The sequence below is a fragment of the Arachis hypogaea genome, chromosome 6 (assembly GCF_003086295.3).
Source record: "Arachis hypogaea cultivar Tifrunner chromosome 6, arahy.Tifrunner.gnm2.J5K5, whole genome shotgun sequence".
In the NCBI taxonomy this organism is placed as follows: domain Eukaryota; kingdom Viridiplantae; phylum Streptophyta; class Magnoliopsida; order Fabales; family Fabaceae; genus Arachis; species Arachis hypogaea.
The window spans coordinates 102,390,459-102,405,501 of record NC_092041.1 but is presented as its reverse complement, the minus strand read 5'-3'; the positions used below and the strand labels follow the sequence as shown (position 1 = coordinate 102,405,501).

The following is a 15,043-nucleotide window of genomic DNA, read 5'->3' as shown; positions in this document are numbered from 1 at the left end:
AAGGGCCCACTTTGGGTCCAATTGGCCCGGTTTGGCCCGTTCGGTCCAATCTTGGTCCGAATTCTATAAAATTGGTACCAAAATTCTCGTCTCAATCTTCTCTATCATATTTAGCCACAAAAATAACATTTTGGGCTTTCTAGAATAAATTCTCATTTATAGGCTAATTAGCCGTTAATTAACCGGGTTTTACAACTCGGAGGTAGAAGCTTTTGCCTTCCCTTTCCTCTTTCTAGAGGTTTCTCCGGCCTTGGATGCCATAAATGGTTATGCAAAAATAAAAAGCAATGCTTTTACCACACCAAACTTAAAAGGTTTGCTCGTCCTCGAACAAAAGAAGAAAGAAGAGAGTAGAAGAAGAAGAAATGAGGAAGAAGGGAATGGCTTTGTGTTCGGCCAAAAGGGAGAGGAGTGGTGTTTAGGTTGTGTGAAAATGAAGGAGTGAAGATGGGTTTATATAGGAGTGGGGAGAGGGTAGGGTTCAGTCAATTGAGGGTGGGTTTGGGTGGTAAAGTGGTTTGAATTTGAATGGTGAGATAAGTGGGGTTTTATGAAGGATGGATGTGAGTGGTGAAGAGAAAGATGGGATTTGATAGGTGAAGGGTTTTTTGGGGAAGAGGTGTTGAGGTGATTGGTGAATGGGTGAAGAAGAGAGAGAGAGTGGTGGGGTAGGTGGGGATCCTGTGGGTCCACAGATCCTGAGGTGTCAAGGAAAAGTCATCCCTGCACCAAATGGCAAGCAAAATTGCGTTTTTAGCCATTTCTGGCGTTAAACGCCGGGCTGGTGCCCATTTCTGGCGTTTAACGCCAGCTTATTGCCCTTTTCTGGCGTTTAACGCCAGTCTGGTGCCCCTTTCTGGCGTTAAACGCCCAGAATGGTGCCAGACTGGGCGTTAAACGCCCATCTGCTAACCTTACTGGCGTTTAAACGCCAGTAGGTGCGTCCTCCAGGGTGTGCTGTTTTTCTTCCTGTTTTTCATTCTGTTTTTGCTCTTTTCATTGATTTTGTGACTTCTCATGATCATCAACCTACAAAAAACACAAAATAACAAAAGAAAATAGTTAATTATAAAACATTGGGTTGCCTCCCAACAAGCGCTTCTTTAATGTCATTAGCTTGACAGAGGACTCTCATGGAGCCTCAGAAATGCTCAGAGCTATGTTGGAACCTCCCAACACCAAACTTAGAGTTTGAATGTGGGGGTTCAACACCAAACTTAGAAGTTGGTTGTGGCCTCCCAACACCAAACTTAGAGTTTGACTGTGGGGGCTCTGTTTGGCTCTGTTTTGAGAGAAGCTCTTCATGCTTCCTCTCCATGGTGACAGATGGATATCCTTGAGCCTTAAACACAAGGGATTCTTCATTCACTTGAATGATCAATTCTCCTCTATCAACATCAATCACAGCCTTTGCTGTGGCTAGGAAGGGTCTGCCAAGGATGATGGACTCATCCATGCACTTCCCAGTCTCTAGGACTATGAAATCAGTAGGGATGTAATGGTCTTCAACTTTTACCAAAACATCCTCTACAAGTCCATAGGCTTGTTTTCTTGAGTTGTCTGCCATCTCTAGTGAGATTTTTGCAGCTTGAACCTCAAAGATCCCTAGTTTCTCCATTACAGAGAGAGGCATGAGGTTTACACTTGACCCTAAGTCACATAAGGCCTTCTTGAAGGTCATGGTGCCTAGGGTACAAGGTATTGAAAACTTCCCAGGATCCTGTCTCTTTTGAGGCAGTTTCTGCCTAGACAAGTCATCCAGTTCTTTGGTGAGCAAAGGGGGTTCATCCTCCCAAGTCTCATTTCCAAATAACTTGTCATTTAGCTTCATGATTGCTCCAAGGTATTTAGCAACTTGCTCTTCAGTGACATACTCATCCTCTCCAGAGGAAGAATACTCATCAGAGCTCATGAATGGCAGAAGTAAGTCCAATGGAATCTCTATGGTCTCATTTTGAGCCTCAGATTCTCATGGTTCCGCATTGGGGAACTCATTGGAGGCCAGTGGACGTCCATTGAGGTCTTCCTCAGTGGCGTTCACTGCCTCTTCTTCCTCCCAAAATTCAGCCATGTTGATGGCTTTGCACTCTCCTTTTGGATTTTCTTCTGTATTGCTTGGAAGAGTACTAGGAGGGAGTTCAGTAATTTTCTTGCTCAGCTGACCCACTCGTGCCTCCATGTTTCTAATGGAGGACCTTGTTTCAGTCATGAAACTTTGAGTGGTTTTGATTAGATCAGAGACCATGGTTGCTAAGTCAGAGTTATTCTGCTTAGAACTCTCTGTCTGTTGCTGAGAAGATGATGGAAAAGGTTTGCTATTGCTAAACCTGTTTCTTCCACCATTATTATTGTTGAAACCTTGTTGAGGTCTCTGTTGATCCTTCCATGAAAAATTTGGATGATTTCTCCATGAAGGATTATAGGTGTTTCCATAGGGTTCTCCCATGTAATTCACCTCTTCCATTGAAGGGTTCTCAGGATCATAAGCTTCTTCCTCAGATGAAGCTTCCTTAGTACTGCTTGGTGCATTTTGCATTCCAGACAGACTTTGAGAAATCATATTGACTTGTTGAGTCAATATTTTGTTCTGAGCCAATATGGCATTCAGATGTCAATCTCAAGAACTCCTTTCTTCTGACTAGTCCCATTGTTCACAGGATTCCTTTCAGAAGTGTACATGAATTGGTTATTTGCAACCATTTCAATCAGCTCTTGAGCTTCTGTAGGCGTCTTCTTCAGATGAAGAGAGCCTCCAGCAGAGCTATCCAAAGACATTTTGGATAGTTCAGAGAGACCATCATAGAAAATACCTATGATGCTCCATTCAGAAAGCATATCAGAAGGACACTTTCTGATTAATTGTTTGTATCTTTCCCAAGCTTCATAGAGGGATTCTCCTTCCTTCTGTCTGAAGGTTTGGACTTCCACTCTAAGCTTACTCAATTTTTGAGGTGGAAAGAACTTTGCCAAGAAGGCACTGACTAGCTTTTCCCAAGAGTCCAGGCTTTCTCTAGGTTGAGAGTCCAACCATGTTCTAGCTCTGTCTCTTACAGCAAAAGGGAATAGCATAAGTCTGTAGACCTCAGGGTCAACCCCATCAGTCTTGACAGTGTCACAGATTTGCAAGAACTCAGCTAAAAACTGATGAGGATCTTCCAATGGAAGTCCATGGAACTTGCAATTCTGTTGCATTAGAGAAACTAATTGAGGCTTAAGCTCAAAGTTGTTTGCTCCAATGGCAGGGATAGAGATGCTTCTCCCATAGAAGTCAGGAGTAGGTGCAGTAAAGTCACCCAGCACCTTCCTTGCATTGTTGGTATTGTTGTTGTTTTCGGCTGCCATGTGTTCTTCTTCTTTGAAGAATTCGGTTAGGTCCTCTACAGAGAATTGTGCCTTAGCTTCTCTTAGCTTTCTCTTCAAGGTCTTTTCAGGTTCAGGATCAGCCTCAACAAGAATGCCTTTGTCTCTGCTCCTGCGCATATGAAAGAGAAGAGAACAAGAAAATATGGAATCCTCTATGTCACAGTATAAAGATTCCTTGAGGTGTCAGAGGAAAAGAAAATGGAAGGCAGAAGTAGAAAATTCGAACTTATCAAGAAAGATGGAGTTCGAATTTTGCATTAAGGAATAGTGTTAGTCCATAAATAGAAGGATGTGAGAAGAAGGGAAGTGGTTTTCGAAAATTAAGTAAGAGATTTTAAAAACATTTTGAAAAACACTAATTAATTTTCGAAAACCAAGAGTGGGAAAAGAAATCAAGTGATTTTTGAAAAAGATTTTAAAATTAGAAATTAAAAAGATATGATTGAAAATTATTTTAAAGAAGATGTGGTTAAGAAGATATGATTGGTTTTAAAAAGATGTGATTGAGAAGATATGATTTGAAAAACATTTTAAAAAGATGTGATTTTGAAAATTAATAACTTGCCTAACAAGAAAAGATATGATTCAAACATTAAACCTTTCTCAACAGAAAAGGCAACATACTTGAAATGTCGAATCAAATCATTAATTGATAGCAAGTATCTTTGAAAAAGGAAAGAAATTGATTTTGAAAAAGATTTGATTGAAAAGATATGATTTGAAAAAGATTTGATTTTGAAAAATTTTGAAAACCTGAAAAAAAATTGCATTGAAAACAGAATCTTCCCTCTTGTGCCATCCTGGCGTTAAACGCCCAGAATGGTGCACATTCTGGCGTTTAACGCCCAAAACTATACCTTTTTGGGCGTTAAACGCCCAACCAGGTACCCTGGCTGGCGTTTAAACGCCAGTCTGTCCTTCTTCACTGGGCGTTTTGAACGCCCAGCTTTTTCTGTGCAATTCCTCTGCAGTATGTTCTGAATCTTCAATTCTCTGTATTATTGACTTGAAAGGACACAAATTAAAAATATTTTTGGATTTTTAATAATGAAGAATAATCAAAATGCAACTAAAATCAAATAACAATGCATGCAAGACACCAAACTTAGCAGTTTGTATACTACTGACACTAATGAGAATGCATATGAGACACATAAACACTCAAGTTAAGAGAATTCAAAGATCAGAGTAAGAAATCATCAAGAATTACTTGAAGATCCTTAAGACACATGAATGAATGTATGCAATTGACACCAAACTTAAAATGAAACACTAGACTCAAACAAGAAATATTTTTGGATTTTATGATTTTGTAATTTTTTTGTGCTTTTTCGAAAATTAAGTGGAAAAAGGTATCAAAATTCTTAATGAGAATTCCAGGAATCATGCAATGTTTAGTCTAAGACTCCGGTCCAGGAATTAGACATGGCTTCACAGCCAGCCAAGCTTTCAAAGAAAGCTTCGGTCCAAAACACTAGACATGGCCAAAGGCCAGCCAAGCCTTAGCAGATCACTACTCCAAAAGCAAGATTGATAGAAATCAACAAGCTTTTGTGATGATAGGTTGAAACCTCGGTCCAATGAAATTAGACATGGCCTCTCAGCCAGCCAGACTTCAACAAATCATCATGAAACTCTAGAATTCATCTTCAAGAATTCTGAAAAAAAAATACCTAATCTAAGCAACAAGATGAACCTTCAGTTGTCCAAACTCAACAATCCCCGGCAACGGCACCAAAAACTTGGTGCACGAAATTGTGATCACTACTTTTCACAAATCAATTAATCCCCGGTGATGAACCCAAAAACTTGGTATTCAATACCATGGCATAAACACAACTTCGCACAACTAACCAGCAAGTGTACTGGGTCGTCCAATTAATAAACCATACGCGAGTAAGGGTCGATCCCACAGAGATTGTTGGTATGAAGCAAGCTATTGTCACCTTGTAAATCTTAGTCAGGCAAACTCAAATGGATATGGGGTGATATAAGAATAAAACATAAAGATAAAGATAGAGATACTTATGTAATTCATTGGTAGGAACTTCAGATAAGCGTATGAAGATGCTGGTCCCTTCCGTCTCTCTGCTTTCTTACTGTCTTCATCCAATCCTTCTTACTCCTTTCCATGGCAAGCTTAAGCAAGGGTTTCACCGTTGTCAGTGGCTACCTCCCATCCTCTAAGTGGAAATGTTCAACGCACCCTGTCACGGCACAGCTATCCATCTGTCGATTCTCAATCAGGCTGGAATAGAATCCAGTGATTCTTTTGCGTCTGTCACTAACGCCCCGCCCTCAGGAGTTTGAAGCACGTCACAGTCATTCAATCATTGAATCCTACTCAGAATACCACAGACAAGGTTAGACCTTCCGGATTCTCTTGAATGCCGCCATCAGTTCTAGCCTATACCACGAAGACTCTGATCTCACGGAATGGCTGGCTCGTTTGTCAGGCGAGCACTCGGTTGTCAGGCGATCAACCATGCATCGTGTATCAGGAATCCAAGAGATATTCACCCAATCGAAGGTAGAACGGAGGTGGTTGTCAGTCACACGTTCATAGGTGAGAATGATGATGAGTGTCACGGATCATCACATTCATCAAGTTGAAGAACAAGTGATATCTTAGAACAAGAATAAGCGGAATTGAATAGAAGAACAATAGTAATTGCATTAATACTCGAGGTACAGCAGAGCTCCACACCTTAATCTATGGTGTGTAGAAACTCCACCGTTGAAAATACATAAGAACAAGGTCTAGGCATGGCCGAATGGCCAGCCTCCCAATGATCTAAGAACTAGATGTCCAAAGATGATCTAGAGATCTAAAGTGATCAAAAGATTTTAAAGATCAAAAGATTCAAAGATCAAAAGATGAAAATACAATAGTAAAAGGTCCTACTTATAGAAAACTAGTAGCCTAGGGTGTACAGAGATGAGTAAATGACATAAAAATCCACTTCCGGGCCCACTTGGTGTGTGCTTGGGCTGAGCATTGAAGCATTTTCGTGTAGAGACTCTTCTTGGAGTTAAACGCCAGCTTTTATGCCAGTTTGGGCGTTTAACTCCCATTTTGGTGCCAGTTCCGGCGTTTAACGCTGGAATTCCTGAGGGTGACTTTGAACGCCGGTTTGGGCCATCAAATCGTGGGCAAAGTATGGACTATCATATATTGATGGAAAGCCCAGGATGTCTACTTTCCAACGCCGTTGAGAGCGCACCAATTGGGCTTCTATAGCTCCAGAAAATCCACTTCGAGTGCAGGAAGGTCAGAATCCAACAGCATCTGCAGTCCTTTTTGGTCTCTGAATCAGATTTTTGCTCAGGTCCCTCAATTTCAGCCAGAAAATACCTGAAATCACAGAAAAACACACAAACTCATAGTAAAGCCCAGAAAAGTGAATTTTAACTAAAAACGAATAAAAATATACTAAAAACCAACTAGATCATACTAAAAACATACTAAAAATAATGCCAAAAAGCGTACAAATTATCCGCTCATCAGTATGCTATAAGTTTGTTGTCTGAGATAGGTTCCAAGCTGTGATTTTGTCTCTCGTGTTGTGTGAGCAACGAGAAAACTGCATTGATGTCTGAGAGAGGATCCACAAGCATAATTTGAGATTGCACAACTGAGTACTGGCCATTTAAGCTTCTAAGGAGTCTAGTGGCTTGGTCCTCAGCTCTGTGCCGACAGATCGTGCCTAATCCACATAAACATTATTTTCTATAATCACAAGCAGAAATCATTCTAAAATTCTCAATATCTTCCCAAAGTGATATCAACTTTGTAAAATAGGTTGTGACATCTATGTCCCCTTGCTTGATTGCATAAAGTTCCTCATGTAATTCAGCCACTTTAAATTTGTCACCATGATAGCACCAATATCAATAACCCAAGATTTGCACTTTCTATTTAAAATATTTACGGCTTGAACACTTGTTTTGAAGTGTAAAACATGCATCAAATTACCTTAATGAGATGATAACTATTGTGAAGTCACTATTTAGTTGGCACTATGAATATTCATCACTTCATGCTTGTTAAGAAGTGTTAACAAAGTCTCTTTTTGTTCTACAGTAAATCTAGAGTTAGAATTTTTAGGATCTTCCAATTAAATGATGATTTTCTTATTTGTATCCTTAGCATCTGTTGTGACCGTAGAATTTACAGTAGCTTTTCCACCATTTCTTTGTCTCAGATGTGGTGGAAGGCCATGCTTCTTATAGCATGTCTCAATGGTGTGTTCCAACTTTTCATAGTAAGCACAGTGCAACCTTTCCTATTGCTTGCTTCTACCACCTTTACCTGATGTATAAGCTGGGTTAAATGAACTAATATTAGCTTACTACGAGAAAAAAGGACTGTCACTATGCTTTTTTCTTGCTACGTTTCAAAAGTGTGGCCAAAAGGAGTCAATTACCACACTTTTATGAAGATGGCGATTGATAAGAGATTTGGCCACGATTTTTCTTGTCACACTTCAAAAGCGTGCTGAAAAGGCTCAATGACCACACTTTTATGAGGTGGCGATTGATTAGGATTTAGCTATGATTTTTCTGCCACACTTTTAAATCGTGCCAATAGAGTTACATTACGGTGACGTTTTTAAAATTTTGTTGCCATGCTTTTTATTGCCACACTTCAAAAACATGGCCTTAAAACATCAATCGGCATGCTTTTGAAGCATGATTATTTTTTTTATTTTGGTCACTTTTTAAAAGCGTACCAATTTTCTACCCTATTATATATATTAATGCTCAAAAACTCTAATTCCCCTTTGCTGTAACTCCCTCTCCTCTCACTCTTTTCATCTCTTCACTCAACTCATTGAACCCTAACACAACCCTAACACATCTCTCCCAACAACGTCGCTGTCTCCCTCTCTCAAGCCGTCACAACACCTCCGTCCAATCCTCCCTCGTTGCTCATCCCTCGTGTCGCCGTCTCCCCCTCCGTCCAATCCTCCCTTGTCGCGCCTCTATTTTCCTCTTTCAACACCGAGTTCCTAGTCGCCGATCTCTACCTCCTTCGTGTGTCTCATCATCCTATGCGTGTGGCTGTGCTGAAGCTCTGGACTCCAAAACTTCTCCGAGTCCCTGACTCAGCTTCTGCCTCTACTTCTGTAAGTGAGTTTATTTTATTATGTTTGTTTATCTTCCTCCATTAGTATTTCCAGTTTTAATGTAGTTTTAGATAAATTGATGCTAATTAGTTTAGATAAATTGATGCTTATTAGATAAATTGATGATTATGAATTTAGATAACTGTTGGTGATTCGTGCTTATTAGATAAATTGATAAATTGTGATTGTAGTGCTCAGGCTCAATCCCTTTCCATTCTCCTCCCCAGTCCTCACAGCCATCGCAGTCCCAGCTGCCTTGACTCTTTTTCTGTTCTTAACTGCTTCTCTGAATCTCTGTGATAAAGAAATAAAAGATAAACAGAAAGATAAGGATTTAAACTGAATAAAAGAAAGATACATTATACTTGAAATAGAAATAAAAATGATAGATTGAAATTGAGTACAAAGAGAATCACTCTACTTTCTATCCAATTTCTTGACGTAACAAGAAATGGACTCCTCAACCTAACTCGTCAACGCCATAGTTTGAGAATTGAATCGAAGGGACTCCTCAACCTTCTACTCAATTCCCCAATGCAACAAGAGAGGGACTCTTCAACTTCAATTGTCCACACCATGGTTTCATCATGAAACCAAAAAGGGGTTTTGAAACCTCTAAATCATTCTATACTGCGACTACCCTAGTTTATGAGATATTTATAACCTCTTATTAGGTTAAAATATAGAAAACCCTAATCCCATAAACATAAGGCCCAATCTAGTAATTAAATAAACAAAATCAAAATACATCAAATTAAATTAAAATATTCTAAAAATATAAACTAATATCTTTTAAATAATACTTGAACTCTTCATATCTTGAACATTTGAAGCACGTATCATTCTCCTCCTCTTCAAAAAAGATTCGTCCTCGAATCTTGTAGGTGAAAAAATATTATATGAAAAGTACAATAATTACAAGGAAGAAAATTTCTTTTTTTCATTTTTTGTATATATTTCTTTTTTTTTCTCCTTTTTTTTGCACTGTATGTTTTTTTAAATTTTTTTAAACAATAAAATCAACAATGATGACAAAACAATAATAAAAAACAAACAGAAAATAAGAACACAAGAACTTAAAGAAAGACACGACAGATACTGGACTCTTTTTTTATGATAAAAGAAGAACAAATATAGATTAATAAGAATTAATCTAATTCCTGGGCTCTGATACCAAATGATAAAGAAATAAAAGATAAATAGAAAGATAAGGATTTAAACTGAATAAAAGAAAGATACATTATACTCGAAATAAAAATAAAAATGATAGATTGAAATTGAGTACAAAGAGAATCACTCTACTTTCTAACCAATTTCTTGATGCAACAAGAAAGGGACTCCTCAACCTTACTTGTCAATGCCATAGTTTGGGAATTGAATCAAAAGGACTCCTCAACCTTCTACTCAATTCCCCGATGCAACAAAAGAGGGACTCCTCAACCTCAATTGTCCACACCATGGTTTTATCACGAAACCAAAAAGGGGGTTTTGAAACCTCTAAATCATTCTATACTGTGACTACCCTAGTTTATGAGGTATTTATAACCTCTTATTAGGTTAAAATATAGAAAATCCTAAGCCCATAAACATTAGGCTCAATCTAGTAATTAAATAAACAAAATCAAAATACATCAAATTAAATTAAAATATTCTAAAAATATAAACTAATATCTTCTAAATGATACTTGAACTCTTCATATCTTGAACATTTGAAGCATGTATCACTCTGCATCTAGAATGCTATGAGCAATAAATGAGCAACTGGAAAGTATCAGAACAAGATAGAATAGCTCATAATGCAATGTGAGCTCAAGGAAAAAGAATGATATAATGCATGGATGTCATTAACTGCAACAAATGAGCAATTGGAAGCAGTCCAAATAAAACTTGACAATGTCACATTTAAGTCAATAACTACTAGTATATGAATTGTACTAATTTTTTATATTGGGGTATATGAAATTTTTTTCAACTTGGTTAATGAGATTCATTCACATAAATATGTTAGAACATGAGGATCTGGGTTTTCTTTTTCATCCATGGATAACTCATGGTTTTAAAATTATCATAAAGAGAGTGAGCGAGGGTGTAAGAGTGGGAATTTAAGGGAGTGAGTGAAGTTTAGGGAGTGAGTGTAATAATGGAGGTATTGATTAGTTGATTGCATTATTATTGACTTTTGTTAAAGCCAGTATCTGATTCTTTTCTGCCTTTTCCCCTACCTTGTATTGTTTTTTTTCTTTTAAATCATTATGTAGTTTTCTAATTGATGCTCATACAAAGTAATAGCAATTATTCTATATTGCGGCATGAACCTTCTTGTTTATTCGTGTATTCATTCATGCTGTTTGCAAGTAGCAAAGACAGTGGCATTTTTATTATTGGCTAATTGCATTTAATTATATAGTTAGAATTGAGAAAATAGTGGACGATGAAATGCCTGAAAATGAAGAAGAGAATTGAAGAAAAAGAAACAGGAAGCTCATATGAAAGAGGAAGATAACAAAAGTTCTCAGCTTCCAATAGTTATTAGGGGTGAGACTGGCCATCCTGTTCCTGAAAGTGAAGATGATATGGAAGTGAAGATAAGGATGATTTTTCAATTTCTGTTGCTGAGAAAGGTAAATATAAAGTTAAAGAAAACAAAGCACATAAGACAACTGAGGAATTATGATTATATTACATATTATTAGTTATAAGTTATTAGCCTGTTAAATTATTTTAAAACCACTTTAGTTGCTCTATCTACATTTATAATCATGATTTAGTGTAACTACACTTCTCTTTACTACACATAAGTGCCTTTTGTTCAAAATATCCAAAAGATTATGATATTGAAAACTGCATCATTAAGAGAATCACACTATTTTGGCTTATTCTTAGGCATAATTAGAAGCATTTATATTTCATGTGATAGTAGTCATTAGAATGAGTTTTCTCCCAAGGTAGTCATGTGATGTCATATCTTTGAAAAATGTTTCCTATAGATTTTCATTTCTATATAATCGTAATTCAAAAGTAGTGAAGTCACTTTGAGCAGTTCATATGAGCTGAAGGACATGTGACATGTAACCTATATTATGGCTAATGTTTGGTGGCAGATCTTGGTGATAACAAATAGTAGAAGAATGTGCATTCATTATTCAAATAATATGAACAACTCTATAATATTTTTGAGGATATCACTATTTGGACCAATTAGATGTTTTCTTTATAGTACAATTTATTTCCAATTAAATTTTACTTTTATACACAAATTCACTTTTCATCTGCAGCATAAATCTTATTTAAGGTGTTATGCCATCCAAGTCCAGAAGAGCTAGTGATGAAGCAATGGCTTGATAGATATTGATAAGACTCTATAAATACCACTCATAAAATCATATTGTTGGTTGGTGGTAGTTGTTACTTTGTCACCATTCTACATAAGTCATTGAATGACAAAATTAAAACATTAATTTAACTTGTATGCCTTTTGTACCTTGCTGCCTGCTCTCCATGTCTCCATATTTTATTTGCATTAAGAGATTAACCTTGTAAGAATCATTGTTAACTGGTCAGGCCTAAGTTAAGCTTCATTAAGGTTCATTTTGGATCTTGGAATGATAGGTAAAATGAATCCTCTTTTTTCTTTTAAATGAGTAATGAAACAATTTTTGGATTGCATTTGTAATTAATTGTCTCCATTTTCCCACTACTAATGTCAGCATTTTTTATGTTTTTTTTGGAGTTGATGGAGCATATTTGTTAAGAAATCATACAATATTATTTTTTTTCGGGGCTAAACCATCATGATACTCAGCAACTAATTTTTATAGCATATAATACCTTGTAAATTGAGTTTTTATTTTCATTTGACGTCCTTACTTTCTGTAAATTGAAATTCAATAGGATAACAACTTGTTCAGTATTGTTTTCAATGTTTGAGCATTTAAGATGCTAAATTTTCTCACTTATGTATTTCCCTCTTCACATTATATATTGTGGTGCTAACTATTTGGATGTATAGTATTTGTTGGCAGGGAGCTTGTTAAGAAGAAAAAGAAAAACAAAAAGAAGAACAAGGCAAAAGAGTCCCATGGAAAAGAAGCAACTCTAAGTCAAATTGATAAACCTATTGAAATTAGAAGCTATCTCTAAGGCTACTTGCTAGCTCATGCTATTTTCGACTCACCATATTCTCTTCTATGACCCACTGAAGCACAATGGTCCTCTTCTATTCCTAGCAGCAGCATTAGCCCTAACATTATGGCTCTAATTCCACCTTCCTTGGGCTTGCCTTGAAGAATCACAAGCTGGGGAGATTGAAGCAAAATGTAGGAAGATAATCACGTAAAATTACAAAGTTTGAAGTATGAGAGTCACTAGAAATTAAATTATTAATTCTGTTATGGAATTGTAATTTTTTTAGTTATAATTATAGCATGTAAATAATTCATGTAAATCAATAAAAAATCAATTATTTTTATACTTTCTTAGTTTCTCCCTTTTTTAATTTGACAAAGGAATAGGTTATGCTTTAAATGTGTGGCAAAAGGTTCTAGTAGGCAAGTCACACTTCAAAAGTGTGGCTGTCAGTCTCCTATCCGCTCGCTTTTGAAGCATATCCAAAAGCCCAAAACCAACCCAATTGGCATACTTGAAAAGCTTAGCCATATCCTCCACTATTGGTATGCTTTTAAAGCGTGGCTACAGGATATACATATGGCCATGCTTTAAAGCGTGGCAAAAAATAAAGTGTGACAATAGGTCACCAAAAATGTGGCGATAGAGCAATCAGAACGGTTGCAGATGTGACCCTTTCAAAAGCGTGCCGGTAGCTCAAAAAGCGTGGCCAAAATCATCGTTACGTTTTTTTCAACTTTTGGCTACGCTTTAAAAGGGTAGCAAAATCGATATTTTCTTGTAGTGGCTAGTTGTGCAGTTAGTTAGATAGCTAATAGAAGGAATATTTATTACAAGGTAGTTAGAGTAGTATGTGATCTGCTGAGTTAACGTGCACAATTAGCATATAAGCATAACAGAATTAGTTAGATGGTGTTAGAACTAACAATTTGTATCTATGATTGTATATAAGATTATAAGGTGTATATAAGGTATACAATGCCTAAATGCCTTCTCGAGTTTTTCCATTTCAATAATGTCACATCTTTTTCATCCTCTTCTTACTCTCTCTAAACTGCTCACACTCTTAGCTACTCTCATTGCACCTTTAACATAGTGTAGTGAGGGTGGACCCAAGCAGGGTAGCGTGTGCACACTAACTTAGCAGATCACATACTACTCTAACCACCTTGTAATAAATATCCCTTTTATTAGCTATCTAATTAAGTACATAATTAGCTAATGTTTGTTCATTTGATCCTGAACTTATACATCAAGTAACATAATTTTATCATCAAATATAATAACCTTTTGTATTCTATGTACCTTATGAATTTGTATGTCAGTGTTGACCCTTTTAGAACAATCAAAATGATAGTTTATTTTTTTTTCTATAAATAAATATAAAAATATTTTATTATCAAAATATTTTTATTATCAAAATATGTTCTATTAGATAAATATTTGAAATACGTATGTGTACCACCACTTTAAAGATACCACTCACGAAATGAATCAAACTCCATTTTGTGAATGCCATAATCAAAATGACAGGTTGATGGAACAATATCAAACATGGAGCACAAGGGGACCCATGCAAGTATTTATTCAAGTAAGACACGACATTGCATGGATGGTAGGAGTTACTTAGTTTGACAGTGGAAAACTGAGCCCATTTTGCGTGTGCTATCCATGAACCATTTCTAGGGTACCTATGCAGGAAATGGAGTGTGTCTTTGTTGTGTCTGTATTGTTGTGTTTTAAACTTATTCTACATATATTAATATGAATTATGAAACTTTAAGTGTTTATATATTAGAATTGAATATTTATGGACAAAAGAAATAAAATTCATGGATTTTTACATACATAGTTTGAATTTTTCTTTGTATTAGATTTTTATTTGTTAAATGAACAAAAATAAATAAATTCCAACTAAGAAATATGAACATTGGAAGGAAATTCAATAATGATGGTTAGTGACAATAATGATAGTTTTTTTTAGCCAAAAACAGATTTTATTGATGCAATAAAATAAAATGTCTATCTTGGACTTACAGCAAGGGTAAAAATGGGTATTTCCAAACTAAATAAAAAATCTAAAAATTAACTTCTAAGCAAAAAGAAGAAATATTACTAAAGAATATGAAGAGTAAAGTGAAGAAAGGAAAAAAGTTGATGGGTAAGGAGGCTAGTACTGGAGCTTCATCAATGGAGGCTAGTCACTGCTTCTAGAGTTCCGGACCTTGCAATAGCTACTACTTCTTGAGGAGAAATGACTTTGGCTTCGAAGATTCTTAAGTTTTTCATCTTCCAAATCTGTTAGGTTAGTATTGCTGCCAAATGAGTTTCTTCTTTTCACTTGCTTTCTCCCTCTGAATTATTCCTGGAGCCATAACCACCATCTTCATGTTTTTGTTTCTTGGGTTGTCTAGGGAAGGTTTGCT

General features: G+C 36.4%; 1 non-coding gene across 1 annotated transcript; it reads left to right on the top strand.

Annotated features, from left to right (window-relative positions):
- The first annotated feature begins 2,829 nt into the window (after positions 1 to 2,829).
- LOC112699882 (small nucleolar RNA R71) lies at positions 2,830 to 2,937 on the top strand. The gene has a single exon (XR_003152815.1). It is a non-coding gene; the product is annotated as a small nucleolar RNA R71 (small nucleolar RNA).
- Positions 2,938 to 15,043: the final 12,106 nt, after the last annotated feature.